The sequence below is a fragment of the Tupaia chinensis genome, unplaced genomic scaffold (assembly GCF_000334495.1).
Source record: "Tupaia chinensis unplaced genomic scaffold, TupChi_1.0 Scaffold144241_1, whole genome shotgun sequence".
Lineage (NCBI taxonomy): Eukaryota > Metazoa > Chordata > Mammalia > Scandentia > Tupaiidae > Tupaia > Tupaia belangeri.
In genome coordinates, this window is record NW_006204099.1 from 37,182 (window position 1) to 46,532 (window position 9,351).

General features: G+C 42.8%; 1 long non-coding RNA gene across 1 annotated transcript; it reads right to left on the reverse strand.

Moving 5' to 3' along the window:
* Positions 1-3,710: 3,710 nt before the first annotated feature.
* On the reverse strand, positions 3,711-4,937 carry LOC106733614 (uncharacterized). Its single transcript, XR_001369592.1, has 3 exons — positions 4,914-4,937; positions 4,796-4,822; positions 3,711-3,734 (listed from the first exon to the last, which is right to left on the reverse strand). It is a non-coding gene; the product is annotated as an uncharacterized LOC106733614 (long non-coding RNA).
* Between the last annotated feature and the right edge of the window lie 4,414 nt (positions 4,938-9,351).

Genomic DNA, 9,351 nt, shown 5'->3' on the forward strand with positions numbered 1-9,351 from the left:
CCTGTCAGTCATGTTGCAGAAGGAGATGTCCCCCTCGCTGTAGTCCACGAAAACCCCCACCCTGTGGGGAAGCTGCCTAAGAGACAGACAGGATACTTGTTCAGTGCAGGCACAATATCCAACGTCAACCCTCCCCACCACCCAGAACCACCCAGTGCCTGGACACGATGCTCTCGAGGCCTAGCACTCTGGAGACACCACCTGAGCCCTCACAGATGTCCTTCCAGGTCACACTTGTCCTTTCATGAGTGATAGCAAGGTTGGGATGGGCAGAAGGTGGATCCAGAGTGACAGCCCCTGCAGAGAGAGTGACCAACCATGCAAGACCCTCCCTCACCCTACAGCAAGGGCACAGAGCCACCCCTTCTCTCAGAGACGTTAGCTACACAGGGGAGGGCTAAGCCGCTGGAAAAGAGCCTGGTGGTTCATGGGATTCGAACCCACAGCACTCTGAACAGGAGAAGGAACCTAAAGACTGATTTATGGCTTAAGTACATCACAGAGCCCTGAGTACAGCACGGGAGCTGAAGGACACCTATTTACCATCTGACATTAGCCCTATCCACCAACCCCAGCACTGTGACTGTCATTCTCAACATCCACCCTGCCAACTTTGATGGTTCCAGCTTCTATATCACCACAGAGAACCAAAGGAGAAGCCAGGAACCATGAGGGCAGAAGGGGGAGACCCAGAAAGGACATAAAGTTATTCACAGGCCTGGAACTGCTCCTTCCCCCAATCTACAAAAGAACCACATTTTAAAAATTACATTTTACTTATTATTATTTTAAAATTTACTATAGGGCACATGTGCCCACCAGAGAGAGAGAGAGAAAGTGAAAAAGTAAGAAAGTAAGCCACCAGGTCCAGGAATCAAGCCATGGTTGGCTATGTGGGAATTCAGTGTTTTCACCACTAACCACTTGCCCCAAAACCACACATTTTATATCAGGGATTTGCAGGGACTAAACAGCATCAGTACCTAGACTTCTAAAACAAAGTCATCCTGGAAACTTTCAGTCTCTTTGGGCTACTCCTTGGGAAGGCAGAGGACTAGGTATAATATTTTGGGGTTCTCCCATATTTATGGGAATGTTTTTGCTCCCATCAGGCCATGGAAAGGGAAAAGAAGCCACTGGTGCCTGCCTTCTCTCTGAATGTGTGTATTTCCTACTTTGAACTTACCTTTCTTCCATCCTAGAAACCTCTCCATTGTGTGTGTGTGTGTGTGTGTGTGTGTGCGTGCGTGCACACATCATCCATAGGGCGCACATACACTTGCTCAGAGAGACAGAGAGAGCAAAAGTGAGAAATCATCCTCCCAAGGGAGTAATCATATTACAGTCCTTTCTCTTCCATTCTCCTCTTGGTAATTTGGGGGATGCACACACACACACCCCCCACTCCAAGCATGATAGTCATGATATTCATCCACCAGGTCCAGGACTCAAACTGCAGTCAGCTATGTGGGAATCCAGTACCTTAATCACTACACGACTTTCTGGCCCCTCCAGTGCCTCAAGGCAAGATTTATAGGAGTTATAGGGGGACATGTTTTGAGCACACTCAGCTAATGTGTTTATCATATGCACACACAAATACACACACACACACACACACACACACACACGCACCATGCTGTAGCCTTTCCATGAAGACTAAACCATAAAGCTTAACATCCAGGGACTGAGAGGCTGGGTACTGACCTCAGTGGAAAAGTCATTACCCAGATTTCACTGTCAAGTTATTCAAATTATTCTTTTTCAAGTTCCCACAGTCATTCTGAAATCTTGGTTTGTTGAGAAATAATTGGAGAGATTAAAATTTCCAGCATCCATTTTATTACAAATAACTGAACTTACAGATTGCTGAAAAACATGAGTAGAGAGAGAATTTCATTTAGCTAGGCTGAACTTGGAAGACAGTAAGCCCTGAGTGACAAGGACTCAGGATACAGAATCAGAGAAATCCTGTCCAGTTAACAGGCAACGGAGAGGTCTTGGAATGGGAGAAAGGAAAGTTCAAAGCAGGTAACATACATTCAATGAGAAGGCAGACACTAGTGGATTTATTTCCCCTTTTCGTGGACTTGTTAGGAGCAAAAACATCCCTATCGCTATGGGAGAACTGAAAAGCATTGCACCTCATCATCTGCCTCCCCAAGAACTGCTCAGAGATTGAAAGCTCCAGGATAAACCTGCGAGAAAGACGTCCGAGTTCTAAGCCCCAGAATGTGTGAATATGTTACACACATGGCAAGAAGGACTTTACAAATGAGATTAATATAAAGGACTTTAAGATGAGGGATTGTCCTGGACTACCCAGATGGACCCAGTTGGTCACACAAGCCTTTGAAAGGAGAGATCTTTCTTAACTGAGGTCAGAGAGTAGCCGTGATCAGGGAAGCAGGGGCAGAGATGAGCTGTGCTGCTGGTTTTGAAGACGGAAGGGGAGGACCTAAAGTGATGGAGAGGAAAGCACAGGGAACCCTCTCCCCTGTTATCCCAAGGCCCTCTTCCCCTTTCTCTGTCTCTCTCTGGCAAGCACACACACCCTCTGGCAATTAAAAAAAAAAAATCCTTTAATTCAGCAGAGAAGGGAGAGTTGATAAAATAAGGCTAACTGATCCCCCCCCTTTTTAAAGAGGTTTTTGCTATAGGGCGCGTGCACTCGCCAGAAAGACAGAGAGACAGAAAGTGAGAAATCACCCCCCAGGGGGAATGCCCATGCTGCGATTCCTTCTCCATTCTCCTCTCGGGATCTTGGGCACGCACGCACACACGCCCAGCGTGTGTTTAATCCACCGGGTCCAGGACTCGAACTGTGGTCGATTACATGGGAGTCCAGTGACATAGTCATTACACTAACTGCTGGTCCCTGATTCCCATTTTTTAAATGAACGTGTTCACAGAAGAATTAATAAGACTTCTTTATGCATCTTCTCCCCAGACTTCCTTCTCTCTGTGGCTCACTACTTCCTGTCTCTTATGTTCTATAGCTCAGATTGTGAACAGAAGGACCCAGAGCAGAGGAAAGGCACATTACACAGGCTCAGGCGGCAAAGCTCCTGCTCACCCAGTATTAGAGTCCTCTCATAACCCTTCATTAGCTGAGGACCTCACTGCTTACTCCTGCTCTGACGGCATTGAGGTGGCCTCATTATCAGAGGCAGATTCAATTTAGATGTCAACTTCAAAACAGCTGGAAATTAGGCCAGGGGCAAGGAGGGCGCACAGTGGTCATGGCAGTGGACTCCCACACTGCCAGCCACAGTCTGAGTCCCGAACCTGGTGGCTTGTAAATCATGCTGGGTGCTTGTGCTTGTGTGCCCAAAATCCTAGGAGGGGAATGGAGAAGAGATTCGGGCAAGGCCATCCTCCCAGTGACTTCTCTCTCCCTTTCCCTCTCACTGTCTCTGTCTGCGACTTATCTCTCACTTTCCCTCTCACTGTCTCTGTCTTTCTCTCTGGTGAGTGTGCACATCCTATGGCAAACACCTCTACAAATAAATAGATAAATAAATAAATTGGGCCAGCTGATTGTGTGGTGATTAAGGCAGATGAGTCTCACATGGTCAAGTGTGCAAATGATTTCTCACTTTCCCTGTGCAAGAATCAGAGCCATCCTAGTGCAGAGACCCTGAGAGAGAAGAGGCAGGGCCACGGTGGGTAGGGAAGGGTAGAGAAGACCTCAGTCACTTACCCCCGGGGGTACAGCTGGGCCTTCCTCCAGGCTGAAAGGGAACACAGCTGGTGAGACCTCGGCCAGGACAAGCCCCACAGAGTGAATGTACTGGCCCTCGCTCCCCGTTGTTTAAAGCTAAGACCATCTGTCTGAGGAGAGAGAATGGAGAGGAGGGGCCCCTGCAATGTGCAGGGAGGGAGGGGTGGTAGGAACCTCCCTGGACACAGCTCAGGACACCCACACCACAGACAGCTCCACCCTGTCCTGCTGCTGCTGTGTGACTCTAGGCAAGTCATTTGGCTGCTCTGGGCCTCAAAAACCTGAACAATTCTGTTCTATCTACATTTAATTCAGCTTCCAAGATTCCAAAATTAAACTGTGTGTGAAAATAGTTAAGGCGATAAAACATAAATTATATTCCCCACACTCTCACAAGTTCTTCATAAACAGAAGAAAGCATTATTACAACCAGTCTTTTTCTGGCAAACATCTATTTGGAAAATAAAAAGAGAAATGATTTAAGGACAGAAATATAGAGCAAGCTCTGAGGTAAAGTGGCCGCTCTCTCACAGCTGTCCTAGAGAGGAGCATCACTATTCCAGTGAGTGGTCAGCTTGGCCCCTCACACTCCACCCCAGCCAGCACCCAGTCCTTGCCCGGTCATGTTTTAATTAGCACTTTCAGGAGCTGGAAGAGGATGGCGTTCTGGGGAGAGGAGGTGAGAGGTCACACTCCTGAACTGGATGACCCTATTTACTTATATAGCTCATTTAAGGAAATATCATCAGAGTATCTGGCTTTCAGTTTCCAGGTGCAGACCAGAAGTTGGACGCACTAAAGGCTAGAAAACTGCCAATATGTGAATAGATCAGGTGCAGATGAGGAGACCCAGGTGTACAGTAGATCAGGGGTCACCATCACCCCCAGGTCCCCAAGCAGGAGCAGCGCAGATTTGGAGAGCCATGGAGCAGGGTCTCACCCCCACCAGCTTCCACTTCTGCTCCCAGGGTGGAGGGACAGAGACCACACGGCTGAGCCCAGACAGAAACAAGGACAGGAGACACTGGGCACAGGTGGATGAGAAACGAGGACACCTGGAGGGTCACTCACCAGCCAGGTAAGCTGCTTTCCTCTCCCCTGAAAGGAACACACAGGACAAGGTGAGCTGAGATCAGAACGTCTGCTGAGAAGGGGACACGGGGAGGGCGGGGGGGGACGCAGGACTTACTGAGGGCGGCCTGGAGTTCACCTGAAAGAGAGGGAAGAGAAAATATGAGCTTCCGGGCCAGCGTTCTATGAGAGAGAAAGAATGACATCCCTGACAGTGTCCTCATGCCACTCTCTACCCTCAGTCTCAGCCAGGTTGAATGATATGGACACACAGTGAAGTCCCAGGACATGAATTAAGGACATTACCCACGTGGATACAGTTGTTTCACCACTGTGCTGCCACCTAGCCTCTCAATAGAATTACTTTTAAAATTTCTTTTTCAGCTATTTCACTATTCTTGCATAAAAGTGCTATTTAGAAACGAAGAAAATTAAGTACTGAAAGTAAATTTATTCAAGGAAGTGAAAGCACAACAATAAAAATTTTACAGTCATTCATGAAAGAAACTGAAGAAGACATACATCAAATAATGGAAAGACATCTTTTTTTTTTTTGGAGAGGTTTTTGCTATAGGACGCATGCACTCACCAGAGAGACAGAGAAAGACAGAGAGTCAGAAAGCGAGAAATCACCCCCCAGGGAGGGAGGAGGGCCAAGCCGCAATCCCTTCTCCTCCATTCTCCTCTCGGGATCTTGGGCACGCACACACACGTGCCCGACGTGAGTTTTAAGCCACCAGGTCCCAGACACGAACTGTGGTCGACTACGTGGGAGTCCAGCAACATAGCCATTACGCTAACTGCTGGTCCCAATGGAAAGACATCTTACGTTCATTGACTAGAAGAATCACTGCTAAAATGTCTGTACAACCAACCATGATGTGCATATGCACTGTGATATCTAGTTTTTTTTTTTCTGTAATACCTTCAAACTACCAGTAATTTTCTTCACAGAAATAGAAAAGAAAAAAAAAAAAAACTATTATGAAAGTTGTATGGAATTACAAAAGATCCCAAAGTAATGAACATACACACACATGCAAATGAAGCTTGGGGTAACATAATACCATATTTTAAAATATACTATAAATTAATAGAAACAAAAATAACATGGTACTGGGAAAAAAGGGGGGCAAAGGAACAAAACAAAACTGAGAAATAAGAGTAAATATGTACTGCCATCTGATTCCAGACAAATATGTCAGAATGTTCAGTTTCTTTAACAAATGGAAAAACTGGATATCCATTTTCAGAATAATGAAGCTAGACCCATTTCATTTACCATATACAAAACTTAACACTAAATAAATTAAAGTCTTAAACATAAAATACAAAAATATAAAGCTACTACAACACAATATAGTGGAAACTTTACAAGATTTTGGTATTAATGAAGATGCCTTGAATAAAGCTTAGAAAACAAAAGCAAAGCCAAAAAGACAAATGGGATAATACCAAACTGAGACCAGTCTGCACAGCAAAGAAAACAAATGACAGAGTAAAGAGACAACTCCTGCAAAGGGAGACACATTGTTTATATTTGACAAGGGATTCATAACAAAACCAGTCTTTACAGCAAAGAAAACAAATGAGAGTAGAGACAACTCCTGGAAAGGGAGATGCATTGTTTATATTTGACAAGGGATTCATAACCAGAATATAGAAGAAATTCAAAGAAATCAACAGCAAAAAAGCAAATAACTTGATTTTACATGATGTGCAAAGGCCATACTACAGCAAGAGGAGATGTAGCATTAAGTGCCCTGAGCTCTTGGTGCAAAGGAAACAAGATAAAAAATAAATCAATGAGATGGAGTAGAATTGTGAAGACCAATAATCACTTATAATATTGTTTGGGAGCATTCTCTTTTATTCAGAATAATATACATACATACACGGAAACATGAGACACATAGTTAAAACTGACAAGGAAGCAGATAGAAAAGCACCTAGGTCAAGTGGAGAAACTCATGCTGTTGACATATTGCTACTTTGGAGGGTGAGGCCACATGAGAGGTCCCAAGAATATTCCCAACCCATTCTAAGAAAACTAAGGTGGTGACCCCAGAAACAAACCTCAATACATACCATCCATTGATTTTTCACAAATGGCATGAGGGAACCCAGTGGGGAAAAAGAACATCTCTTCAGCAAATCGTGCTGGAAAAACTGGATATCCACATACACAAAGACGAAACTGGACCTCTTTCACTCACCATTAACAAAAATCACCTCAAAGGGATAAATGATCTAACCCTAAGGCCTTACCCATAAAACTACTGGTAGATAATGCAGGGGGAACTCTTGGAGACTCCAGAACAGTAAAAACTTCTTAAATAAGACCCCTAAAGTGAAGACAATCACCCTAAAGTTAGACAAATGGGATTACATCAGGTTAAAAAGCTTCTGCTCAGCAAAAAAAAACACAATAATTAGAGTGAATAGGCAGCCCTTGGAATGGGAGAATATATTTGCAAACTATGCCTCAGACAATGGAATGATTACCAGAATGTACAGGGAACTTAAGTAGGTTACTCCCTCCAAAATTATCAACTCAATTAAAATATGGGCAAATGAATGACAACTGTCCAAAGAAGACATATGAACAGCCAAAAAGCATATGAAAAAATCAACATTCCTTATGTTAAGGGAAATGCACATGTAAATCACAATGAGATATCGCCTAACCTCAGTCAGAATGGCTAACATTAAAAAAAATAAAAATGGTAATTGTTGGTAAGGGTGTCATGAAAATGGAACTCTCCTACGCTGTTGATGGAAATGTTAATTACTACAGTCACCGTGGAGAACAATATGGAGGTTCCTCAAAGACCTACAAATAGAACTTCCATAGGATCCAGCAATTCCACTCCTGGGTATTTACCTAAAGAATAGGAATACACTCAGTTAGAAAAGTACTTACACATCCTTGTTTATTGAGGCATTATTTACAATTGCTAAGATATGGAGCCAACCCAAATATCTACAAATATATGAATGGACTGAAAAGTGTGGCACAAGAACACTATGGAATACGACTGAGCCATAAAAACCAAGATTCTGGCATTTGATAGAAAGTGGATCAGCATGGAAGATTTACTGCTAAGTGAAGCAAGCCAGACTACAAAGCGGAAACACTGTATGTCTATTTAATGTATTCCAAATGTCTGCACTTTATAGTAGAAACTGAAAGACTGGAAGATATTAAAGCATGGAGAACAATTGTGGATTAAGAGACAGCATGGGAGGAGGGTGGGAAATAGGGAGGGGGTGAGAGGAAATAATCAAGGGGAAAAAAGAAAAAAGCAAAAACAATGAAGGGATACGAAAATGGAAAATTATCTGTTGATGATAACGTGTATGATAATATCTTAACTGGCCTAATGTACTGTGTATTCATGCTGGGAAAATTCTGTTTTTGTTTTATTATTGTTATAGGGTGTGTGCACTCCCGGAGGGACAGAGAGATAGAAAGTGCAAAATCACCCCCACACCCAGGTGAGATGGCCATCTGACAATCCCTTCTCCATTTTCTTCTCGAAATTTTGAGCATGCGCGTACATGCACCTTGTGTGAATTTTAAGCCTCAGTGTTTGACTAGAACCACAGTTATGGCACCTGCTGGTCCTGTAGGAAAATTCATTTAATAAGCTGTAATGATAAAAAGTGATTAAATGTATAAAAATATATGAATAAATAAAAATGAATTATATTTTACAGGGCTAACAAAGATTTATATAGGAAGAAGAATATGTAATACCTATGAAAAAAAAGAAAAAAACCAGAAGGCTATTTAAGATATTTGAAAATTTGGCCACACTTGGGGAATATGATCAAAGGCAGTGAAAGAGTAAGCCTCTAGTTCACACCTGATCAATGAATGACACCTGAATTTATACAGGATTTAATAGAGCAATAGAGGACAGAATACCATTCAGCAAGTCTGCAGACTTCCCTGGTGGCTTAAGGCTGAAAAGCACCAGTTGTCAACTGATGAGTCCTTCAAATTGTGATATATGATAGAGGCTTCTTTTTAATTTGAATTTCTAACTATACACATATATACGTAATGGTGTGACAATATTCTAATCTCACAATATTCATTATGCAGCTGATATCTGGAATACAGAATAATATTGTGTTCATATGGAAGAATATTGTATAAGAAAAGTAATAAAAAAGAATGGAAAGTAAGGAAACAAAAATTTAGATAACATAATGTGGAAGACGTCAAAATCTTACAGAAAATTGGGGTGGGAAGATAAACATTCCAGAGAAGGCTGCACCAAAAGACAGCATATGGATCAAAAGCAGGGGATATTAAAGACACCATGAAAGCAGTCATTTAAAGGGTGCGGAGTAAAGGGATGTTAGAAAACATTTACCAAGCTTTCTATGACTATCACATGAAAAATAAATCGGAAAGATTTACTGTTAGTGAATATCATGTAAAACAAAAGCAAAGATAATAGAAATTGACTTAAAAATTCAAATGCAAGTGGGACCAGCAATTAGTGTAATGGCTATGTCTCTGGACTCCCAGGTAGTTGACCGCG